The 11,617-nt window shown below is 43.9% G+C and overlaps 1 non-coding gene across 1 annotated transcript; it reads right to left on the bottom strand.

Annotated features, from left to right (window-relative positions):
• Positions 1–329: 329 nt before the first annotated feature.
• Positions 330–435, bottom strand: LOC120255750. The gene has a single exon (XR_005535096.1). It is a non-coding gene; the product is annotated as a small nucleolar RNA R71 (small nucleolar RNA).
• Positions 436–11,617: the final 11,182 nt, after the last annotated feature.

Below are 11,617 nucleotides of genomic sequence, written 5' to 3'. Positions count from 1 at the left end.
GACACAATTGAGCATTGTTAGGCCACCGGTGGCAGCCCAGAATTTTGAGTTAAAGCTGGGTTTCATTCAAATGGTTCAACAGTCTGCACAATTTAATGGGTTATCGGATGAAGACCCAAACAATCATATTGAAAATTTCCTTGAAGTTTGCGATATGTTGAAGATCAATGAGGTCTCGGATGATGCAATCCGTTTGAGGGCTTTTCCATTCTCATTAAAGGGGAGAGCCAAACAATGGCTTCATTCATTGCCAAGAGCCTTGATTACAAAATGGAACGAAATGGCCGAGGCTTTCCTTGCAAGGTATTTTCCTCCGGGGAAATTGGCAAAACTTCACAATAAGATATCATCATTTGTTCAAATGGAGCTTGAATCTTTATTTGAGACTTGGGAACGATTCAAGGACCTCTTGCGGAAGTGTCCACAACATGGGTTCCCCGAGTGGATGGTTATTCAATCATTTTACAATGGGTTGAACTCGAGTAGCAAACAACTTCTTGATGCCGCCGCAAGAGAAACATTGGGAAACAAGACTCCCGAAGAAGCCCGACAGTTAATTGAAGAAATGGGTTTGAATAGCTACCAATGGAATGTAAGAGACAAGAAGAAAGTGGTCGGACTCCATGAGATCGACGCGGTTACATCCTTGGCAGCCCAAGTAGAAGCACTGACCAAGAAATTGGACACTTTGACTTCATCAAGGGTAGCCATAATCACAAGTTGTGATGGTTGTGGGGGCTCACATATGCCGTCGGATTGCCCTATTTCGATTACAACTTCAGCCCCAAGTGAACAAGTAGATTTTGTGGGCAATTCGGTAAGAGGACAAGGTAATCCGTATAGCAACACTTACAACCAAGGGTGGAGAAACCACCCAAATCTCTCGTGGGGCAATCAAGGGCACCAAAAGACCACTGCCCCACCCAGATTTCAGCAAACACCTTCGATTCCAAAGAGAGTTTCAGAATTAGAAAGGGTTTTATCAAAGTTTATTCAATCAACCGACACAAGGTTCCAAAATATAGAAGCAACGCTCAGCAATCATACCGCTTCTTTACATAATTTGGAGAATCAAGTTGGACAAATAGCAAAGTCATTGGCGGAGAGACCTTTAGGGAGCCTACCAAGTAACACAGAGACTACCCCAAGGGAGCAAGTGAAGGCGATCACTTTGAGAAGTGGTCGAGAACTCCAAGAAGAGCTCACTGCTGAGAAAAATTCTGAAATTCTTCAAGCTAAAACCCCCATTGGGAAGATTGCTGAATTTCCTCAGAAACTGCCAAATGATAAGGTGCAAGATAACGAGAAGGGACCAGCTATGTCACTCCCTTCATATACTCCAAGGATCCCTTATCCAGCGCGTTTGAAGAAAGACCAAGCTGATGCGCAAAACAGGAAATTTTTGGATCTATTCAAACAGTTACACATTAACATTTACTTTGTAGAGGCGTTATCTCAAATGCCTCGTTATGCAAAGTTCTTGAAGGACCTCTTGACCAATAAGAGGGAGATGGAGGAAAGTGTGGCTATGGTGTTAGAAGGGAATTGTTCGGCAATGCTTCAGAAAAATCTGCCAAACAAAATGAAAGATCCGGGATGCTTTATCATACCTTGTGCAATCGGAGGTTTGGGGGAAGAAAAAGCTTTAGCCGATTCGGGAGCTAGTATTAATGTCATGCCGTACACTTTGTTTTAGAAATTGGGGTTAGGAGAGCCACGGCCAACCCGCATGACTTTACAGCTGGCGGATTGCTCCATTCATCATCCTCGAGGTATAATTGAAGATGTTTTGGTAAAGGTTGACAAGTATATTTTTCCTGCAGATTTTGTTGTGTTAGATGTCGATGAAGATGCGGAGGTTCCATTAATTCTAGGAAGACCCTTTTTGAGAACCTCCAAAGCTCTCATTGACATGGATGGAGGCGAGATGACATTACGCATTGGAGAAGAAATGATCACATACCGTCTCGCCGAAGCAATGAAGCACTCTCTTGACTTTGACGATACTTGTTATTTTTTTGATGTCAATGATGAGATTTCTAATGAGTACCTACAGGAATTTCTCAATCCAGATCCATATGAGGTGTGGCCAGACATTGATGAGGAGGACACACCCAATTGTGCAAAACAAGTCCTTAATGAACAACCTCAAGGAGAATTTTTGAAACAGATTTTTCGCCAAGTCAAGAGGTCGAGACGTCGCTACCAAAAGTATTCCACCACACTTGAGGACAAGCACACAAAGGAAGAGTGTGACACTCACTCATTCGGTAACATAGTCAAAAATTTCTCCTTGAGTATGAAGAATTTTTGTCCATCATGTGTGGAGGTTGCTAGGAAAGAGGTTTTTCATCTTTATGAGCCACAATGAGGTAAAAACAGGTACGTCAAGGTAAATGACGTTAAACAAGCGCTTCTTGGGAGGCAACCCAAGCTTTTAATTAGTTTTTAAACTCAAAATTTAAATTCTGTATAAATAAATTCATGAGTGTGTATCTTGATTAATTTTGTTGACCGCTGGTGTTGTCGTTGAATTTTTCGGTGATTTGAATTGTTGTTTATGTGAATAACATGGTTTAGGGTGAATTTGATGTTTAATGTTGAAAAATTGGTATTAATTTGGAGTTTCGAGCACACTATGGACTGTCTGCAGAAATTTTGCAGTCCACATGGCCGCGTGTAATTTTCACGCGGTCGTGAAAAGTACCCACGTGGGGGTGTGGAAAATCCACACCCCCTTGTGCCTATAAAAATATGAAGGGGCACTATTTATCATCTTTTATTTTCAAAGAACCCTTTCATCTTCCACCTTCCACTCCTAGAAAACTCAATTTTTAATCTCTAAAACCAATTGTTTTCAACTCTTTGGAGGATTAGAGGTAATTTGCCAGAGTTTACACCAAGTTTTCTTCTCCGATTAGCTCCGGTAAGCCTTCACTCTCTTTTCCCTTTTCCATGTTTTTCAAGGTCATTTTCATGGAGTTTTCTTCGTATTTTGATGATAGTTCTCATAGGGAATCATGTTATACACTTGTTCAATGTATGAGAATGATTTTTGTGAAGCATAGGAGCCCAACTGCGGCGAAAACTCCGGTGTCCGGCGCCCATGCGGTCGCGCGGCTTGCCAACGCGACTGTGTGGCTGAACGCGCGCTGGCCGCAACGCCACACGGCCGCGTGGATGGGCCACGAGGGCGCGTGAGCCCGCGACCGAGAGCAGCGCACCCGACCACGCGGCCGCTGGGCTGGGCAGCAGCGGCGCGGCTGCTCGGCCGAGCCAAGCACGCAGCACACGAGGGCGTGTGGCTTTCCCTGCGCCGCGTGAGGCTGGAAAAAAAGGCTAGTTGGCCTTGTTTTTCCCCGCTTCGTCATTCTTGCGCATGTGGTGCCCAGTTTTAATTGTATTCATGCCGAACTGATGTTTTTAAGTGCTTTCTTCACAGATTATGGCACCACGGACCAAGAGGTTAGCCCAGAAACGTTCTCGCCATGATAGGGAGCCGACCCCACCAGCGGTAATCGAATTTCTTGACACCGTTCAGCAACAGCGGTTTGAACATCTCCAGCAACTGAAGATTGGACAATCGCGTTTTATCGACTTGGATGCACTAGAGGACATTTGTCTTGCTGAGTAGGTCAGGGCACTTGTTAGTGTGGGGGGTTGGAACCGATTATTCTCCATTCAGGAGCTCGTCAGGCGAGATATCACCTTGCAAGTTCTTGCCTCATTTTCTTTTGATCGTGAGACAGTTGATATCAGTTTTGATGTTTCCAATGACATTCGTTTCCGCGCTTTCGGTTAGCCGCATAGGATGTCTTTGACCCAGTTCTCGATATATCTCGGTTTATACGATCAGACCTACATCGATACTACTCGAGTACACCGAGCTCCTCACCGATTATCCTTTTAATCTCACTCCGGGCCAGGTCTTCCATGATCTATGTGGTGGTCGTCAGTATTCCGCAGGTCAGTCTAAGGCCTCATTTCTTACTCGACCGGTGCACAGGTACATCCATGTTGTTCTTAGAAGGTCCGTGACAGGTCGGGGGGATGGTACTGGTTCACTTCACAGGACAGATCTGTTGTACCTCTACTCCATGATCCATGGAGCCCCTCTCCACTTAGGATATGTGGTTGCCGACTACTTTCGTCATCAAAGTGAGTACTTGCGATTGGGAGCGTTGTTTTCAGGACCCTACATCACTCGTCTTATGTTCAAGATGGGTCTTATCCGTTCGGTCAGAGGCGAGGAGAGAGTAAGTACTCCGGCACCATTGGGTTTGGCCACTCTCTGTTTGATGGGCATTATGCGACGTACAGGCTCGGGCGGATATGCACTAGTAGAGTCGTCATCTGGGGACGATGAGAAGCCTGCTGAGGCTACAGAGGCATCACCTGCAGCCGCGCCCATAGTCACCGAGGCAGCCCCGGCAGCATCAGCCTATCTTGAGTCATTTTTCCCTCGAGTTCATGAGCGTCTAGCTCGACTCGAGGCTGCCGTTGCTACCATTCTTGAGAACCAGGCACGGATTCTGGAGTGTCTTGATCGTATTCAGCAAACTCTTGACGAGGAGGTCTCCTCCGCTCTGTGCCAGCACTAGCTCCAGCTACTGACGCTTGAGGCGTCACACTCATGAGACTGCTCTTTTAGTTTCTTGCTTTTAGTTGCTTTCTTAGTAGTATTTAGACTTTTGTACTCAGAAAGGCTTCACCTTCTGAGAGTTATCTTCTTGTCTTTCTTTTATGCGAGTATATGCTCTATTATGTTATTTGTCTGAACTCGTATTTTCTTTTACATTTTGTTGAGATTCACTGAACCCCTTATATTCCGTACAGATGGCCTTGAGAGTGAGGTGGATGGTGTTTTAGTCATAGACATGATCATGTGATGTTGTCACATGGTCGTGTGAGCTTCACAACCCATACAAGAAGCCCATGAGTTAGACTTCACCAAACGATTAATGAGGAGTTCAGGGGAGTATTGTTTTAATTGCATTCCCATGAGTTAGACTTCAACAAATCAGTAGTATCCAAATTAGCCTTGAAAACCATCCATCACTAACGGATAAGTGCTTTGTGTGTTTATAATACAAAGTATTCTTTTTCTTATGATGAGCATTAATTTTCCAGATTTTATCGCTAATGCATGTGTATTTGTGTTCTTTTGTGCATGTGGGGTTGTGGAGACAAATATAGAAGAAAGAAGACAAAGTAGATTGCGAGTGCACTTAGTTGATGAAATCTTAGAGTGAACAAACTTGAAGACTCAAATTGTGCTCAATGACATGTGAGTGTGTGCCAACCTCTGTGGTGTTCAAGGAAATATGCAAATTAGAGAGGCACAAAGGTAGTCACACTCATGTGTTCCGACTTGTACAAAACTAGGAACATTATCGTCAAATGTGCTTTTATTTCAAAATTCAAAGCAATCTACAACATAGATATGTGCCCGTTTATGTTGTCTCAATGAAAAGTTTGGATTCGGGAGTATTTTGGCAGAGTATTGTAGGAGAGTACTGTAAAAACTCATTGTAGCGATTCATCGCTCACTAGTAGCGAAAAATTATTTCCTGGAGATTCACATGGGAGTGTGGAAATTCCACACAGCTATTTGGATGCTCGATTCCAGCCCTATTTAAGTCATGATTTCAGCCCAATTTTAGAATCCTCTTTTCTATATTTTGTCTATCTTTTCTCCACCTTTGGAGGCGCTCGCGGCTAGGGCTTGGAGAAGCTTTGGCTATATTTTTGGAGGGGTTTACGGCCTTTGACATTGTGTTTCCTTCGGAAGAGAGTTATTGGGGGAGCTTTCGTCAGCACCGATCCAGCGAGGTGTGCCCTAGGCTTGACGAGGGGACTTTTGGAGAAGACGCGGCGACTTCACAAGACCATCGAGACGAATACCAAGGGAGTTTTATTTATGGATTGCATATTTTTATTTTCAATTTCATTATTGATTATATTTTGCGCCACGGAGAGCTAAACCCCTAGGGGGTACTTGGACTTGTAAACCCTAGGATGATGTTGTTTTTCTTTGACCTTTTATTATGCTTCCTTTAAATAATTTTTTAATTGAGTTCCAATGTTGAATGCTTATTGAGTTGATATTTCCTTAGAGTAACATTAGGGTTGTGGAAATCCTTACATACATAGTCCCAAATCTAAGGTCAACTATGCCTAACTCTATTCATGTCTCGGAGGAGAGATTAAGTAACCTCTCAACCTCGCACTCGAATAAAGTTGCAATGGGCTCTATGGATTCCAAGTGATAAATCGCTTCCTAATTATAGACCAAACCCTTTGGTCCAGGCGGAAGATCCCTAGCCACAATTAAGCCTAGATACTAAGATCCCCTCAACGCTTCACTCCATTGCACGCGCAACTAGGCCCCAGCGATGGTTCATCCCTTAGACCATTCACTCTATTATGGCCGTAAAGAACTCAAGGAATGGAGGTAGAATCTATCACGTCGAAGGGGAAAGGGGACGCTCCTGTACCTCTCGACTCACCCTCTCAACCCTTTCCAACCTAGCTTTGTCTAACGCTCGTGGTGTGTCACTCACTCACAAGGTTACCAACAAGAACTCTCAACCCTAGTGTCACTCTAGGGGAAATGTTCATACAATCAAGCATTCAAGGTTAGAACTCACAATAAACATCAATTTATTGAAAGCATGATAAAGAAGTTCAATGAAATGAGTACATCCTAGGGTTCACAATCACCCAAGTACCCACTAGGGGTTTAGCTCTCCATGGAGCTAAGTACAATCAAAGAAATTGAATGTAAAAGCAATGAATCCATAAAGAAACCCCCTCGATGGTCATGTCGATGGTCTTGTGGACAGTCCTCTACTCATCATCCAAGGATTCCTTCATCCGGTATAGGATACGCCTCGATCGAAGCTCCCCTACAAACCTTCTTCCTAATGGAATCATGATGTCGGAGCCGTAGAACCTCTCCAAAACCTTGGCCAATACCGCTCGAAACCCTAGCCGAAACCCTCTCACAAGTTGGGGAAAAGATGGAGAAAAGAATGCTGAAATCGGGGCTGAAATCAGCTTTAAATAGGGCTGGAATCAAGCGACTGCACGGGCATGCACGGGCTGGAATCGGCTTTAAATAGGGCATGTATGCTGAAATCTCAACACCTCGCACTCACATAGAGTTGCAATGAGTTCTAGGGATTCCAAGTGATAAATCTCTTCCTTAATATAGGCCTAACCCTTTGGTCCAGGTGGAAGATCCCTAACCACAATTAAGCCCTAGATACTAAGATCACCTCAACGCTTCACTCAGTTGCACGCGCAACTAAGCCCCAGCGGATGTTCATCCCTTAGACCATTCATTCTATTATGACCACAAAGAACTCGAGGAACGGAGATAGAATCTATCACGCTAGAAGGGAAAGGGGACGCTCCTATACCTCTCGACTCACCCTCTCAACCCTCTCCAACCTAGCTTTGTCTAACGCTCGTGGTGTGTCACTCACTCACAAGGTTACCAACAAGAACTCTCAACCCTAGTGTCACTCTAGGGGAAACGTTCATACAATCAAGCATTCAAGATTGGAACTCACAATAAATATCAATTTATTAAAAACATAATAAAGAGATTCAAAGAAACAAATACATCCTAGGGTTCACAATACCCGAGTATCTACTAGGGGTTTAGTTCTCCATGGAGCTAAGTACAATCAAAGAAATAGAATGTAAAAGTAATGAATCTATAAAGAAACCCCCTCAATGGTCGTGTCGATCGTCTTGTGGAGAGTCCTCTACTCGTCGCAAGGGATCCTTTGTCCGGCCTAGGACACACCTCGCCGGATCGGTGCCGACGAAAGCTCTCCCAATAACCTTCTTTCAAACGATGTACGATATCGGAGCCATAGAACCTCTCCAAAAACCTGGCCAATACCCCTCGAAATCCTAGCCAAAGCCCTCTCGCAAGTTGGGGAAAGGATGGAGAAAAGAATACCATAATCGGGGCTGAATCGGCTTTCAATAGGGCTGGAATCGGGCGACTACACGGGCGTGGATGCTCCACTCGCCCGTGCGGAATTTCCACACGGGTGTGGATAATTTCCAAACACCCATGTGGATTCTCTGTTTCTCTGGTTTTTTGGCCGGCTGTGAACATTGTTGCTACAGTATGTCCTACAATGTTGCTACAGTATTTGACCTGAATAGCTTCCCAATTCTATACTTTCACTGGGGTAACGCAAACGGGCACACGTTCATGTCGTGGATCACTTGCTTCTTCAATGGTGTACATGTTCGCGAAACTCTTATCCTATGTGCATAAGTCGGAGTGCTCGAGTGTGACTGCCTTTGTGCCCCTCCAAATGGATGTGCCAACTCGAACACGAGGAGGTTGGCACACACTCTAGCATCTCACATCGACCTATGTCTTCACGTTTGAACCTTAGCAAGATTTCCTCCAAAATCGGTGCATTGTGATCCACATTGGCCTATTTCCTTCATACTCGGCCTCACAACCCTACCTGCATAAGACTAACATAAAAAACACACATATTAGTGTAAAAACCCGAGAAAAGTAATGCTCAACATAAGGAATGAACGCTTCGCATTCGTATCCCACAATCACTTATCAAACTCCCCCACACTTAAGCTTTTGCTTGTCTTCAAGCAAAAATTAAAAACGTTATGTGCATCAATGAAGAAGATATTGGAAGTGCTTGGCCTTAGGTTCACCAAATTATACAAAGAGAGCATTCTACAAGTAAGTGAAATTCCAACACTAAATACGAAAAATCAATGGTCTAGCTAAAAACTTGAATCAAAAAGGAAACAAAACCCGAAATCGTGTACGTGTGTGAACTCACTCAAAAACAACCCAAGGTATACTACTCAAAGTTTTAAGTACAAGGGACTTATTTATCTACAAAAGTGACAACAATTTCAAAGATGGTAGTAGCTTCACACATCCTCGAAGGTAGCCCTTTCCAAAGCGGCCGCTAAGGTGGCTTTCACACTTTCAAGGTGGTAGCTCTTTATACCGGAGTGGTAGCTTTCACTCATCCTATGAGATAGCTCTTTCTCTCATTAGGGCATAGCTAGTATCCGACTTATGAGAGTAGCTTCATACTACATAAGTGGTAGCTCTTTCCACCCAACAAGCACAAATAAATAATAAAACTATTTTGTTCTTTCTTTTGGTTTTCCATTTTTCTTTTACACAAGAAAATAAACCTAACTAGTCCCTTTAACATTGAACATGAGTTTCCAATAGAGTTCAAAGAGTGAGTAGTGCACTAAGTATAAATCGGGAAAAAAATTCCTAAAAATTCAAGCCAGAACTAGAGCATGAAAACATTCGATGTTAGAAGTCTCCTAAACTCAAGAATACAATCATTACAACTAAGGTGAACCGCCATTGGCTATGTGAGCATATATCATTCAAGAACAATAGAAAAGATGTGTGCACTATGAAACTCCCCCACACACTTAAGTTGTACATTGTCCACAATGTACACATTCAAGCACACTAAAAATATAAATCATTCAAAAGCAAATGTGGGAGAAGCAATCAAAACAATACTCCCCTGATTCCTAGTGTGACGTTTGATGAAGCTAGTTCATTGGGAGTAGGGTTCCAACGGGTTGTGAAGCTTACACGGCCAAGTACATCAGTACCTTGGTCGTGCCCATGACTAAGTCTCTATTCCCAAGAAGACAAGACCATCTGCACGCATACACGAGTGGGGGTCAGTGAAGCTCAATAAAATAAAAAACAACTCAAGTATACAAAAGATAGAGCAATGAATACAACTCGAGACCACAAAATGAAAATAAACTCAGAAGAAAAATCCTTTCTGAGTATACCAATCCAAAATAAAATGCAGAAAATAAAATGCGAAAAATAAGAACAAAGAAGGTAAAGACGCTTCAAGGTGAAGCCATTTAATCCACGAAAAACAAGAGTTGGCGAAGAAAAAAGGTTACCGATGAAACAAATGCGAAAACTCCGAAAATCGGCACGATATGAGACGAAAAATCCTCCAAAACAACGGTGATCGGTCGAGAAGATGGTCAGAAGTAGTTTTTAGACGACTGGAGATGAGGAATGAGATGGTTCACAAGGGTTTTCAGGAAAAAATCGCGTCTCTTTAAATTCTGTGCATTCACACGGGCGTGTGTAAATTGCCCACGCCCGTGCGCCCCATTACAAGAGAGCCACAGGGGCGCTCACACACCCCTGTGCACTCTCGGGAAAACACTCCTTCGACTCTGACTGCTCTCGCACGGGCATGCGGAAAATACCCACGCCCGTGCGCCCGATCCACAGGGGCAGCCGCACACCCCTGTGGCTTCCCTGGACATCCGAGAAAAATGCCAAGTGTTCTACACGCCCGTGCGGAAACTCGGTACGAGCGTGGATATTCACATGCCCAACTCACAAAAGCAGCAACACGCCCCTGTGCCTTCTCGTGATGGAGAGAACTCCTCTGCAGGGTTTCGCACGGGCATGTGGAAATTACCCACGCCCGTCACGGTTTCTACAGTCGCCCACGTGGGCGAGTCCACGCCTGTGTGCTCTCGGGATAATCCGCCCAACTCTGCAGAATTCACACGCCCATCGCGAAATTACCAACGGGCATGTGATAGTCACATGGTCATTCACAGAGGCAGCCGCACTGCCCGTGCCTTATCTAGATGAGCTCAGATCGCGAAATCCACGGGTGTAGCGGAAATTCCACACGCCTGCGTGTTTCTCCTGGATGCCTTAGAAAAAATCTACAGCTCTGCAGAAAAAAATCTCGAAGATGTTTACACACTCGTAGCCTCGCCCTATTATGCAAATTTTCATAAGTGAAAAACATGAAATAGAGCTCAAACGACATAAATTCGCCAATTCCATTTGAAAACACATGATGAATACTCAAAGCCTATAAGAAAATCTCAGCACAAGCATCTAAAAGTCAAGACACCAACACTTAATAATTTATTCATGCAAACAAACTAAACTAGAATATTAGAAATAGAAAACACTTGGGTTGCCTCCCAAGAAGCACTTGTTTAACATCACTAAGCTTGACGTACCTTGTCTTACCTCACAGGAGTTCATATCTTACCCATGACTTGAAAGCATGATGAGCACAATCTATTGAAAGTAGAGGGTGTATTATCGAGCTTGGGACCACCTAGCAATGGTTCATCCAACTACTTCATTCACAGACGTCTCCAACAGCCTTGTAGTGTTTCTGGTGGCGTCTCCTAGCCCTCTTCATTTTCCAGAGCACCTTCTTCAAGATCCCTGGGGTAGATGGTACTTCTACCATCGATCTAAGCATCATTACATCTTCATGTCACTCCTCTTGGTCGAACAAACCTTCATACAGATCCGGATTGAAAATTTCCTGCATGTATTCATCAACAATTTCATCAGTAGTGTCTAGAAATTATAAAGTGTCATCGAAATCAAGGGAATGCCGCATAGCTTCATCAAGGAGGTATGTGAGCTTGTCATCTCCAACTCTCAATGTGAGCTCTCCGCCGTCCATGTCAATCAATGCTTTGGAAGTCCGCAAGAACGGTCTCCCAAGTATCAAGGGTACATCCGCATCCTCATCGACATCTAGCACTACAAAGTCAACCG

This window comes from Dioscorea cayenensis, unplaced genomic scaffold (genome assembly GCF_009730915.1).
Source record: "Dioscorea cayenensis subsp. rotundata cultivar TDr96_F1 unplaced genomic scaffold, TDr96_F1_v2_PseudoChromosome.rev07_lg8_w22 25.fasta BLBR01001183.1, whole genome shotgun sequence".
NCBI classification, from domain to species: domain Eukaryota; kingdom Viridiplantae; phylum Streptophyta; class Magnoliopsida; order Dioscoreales; family Dioscoreaceae; genus Dioscorea; species Dioscorea cayenensis.
This window is presented reverse-complemented; position numbering and strand designations above follow the sequence as displayed.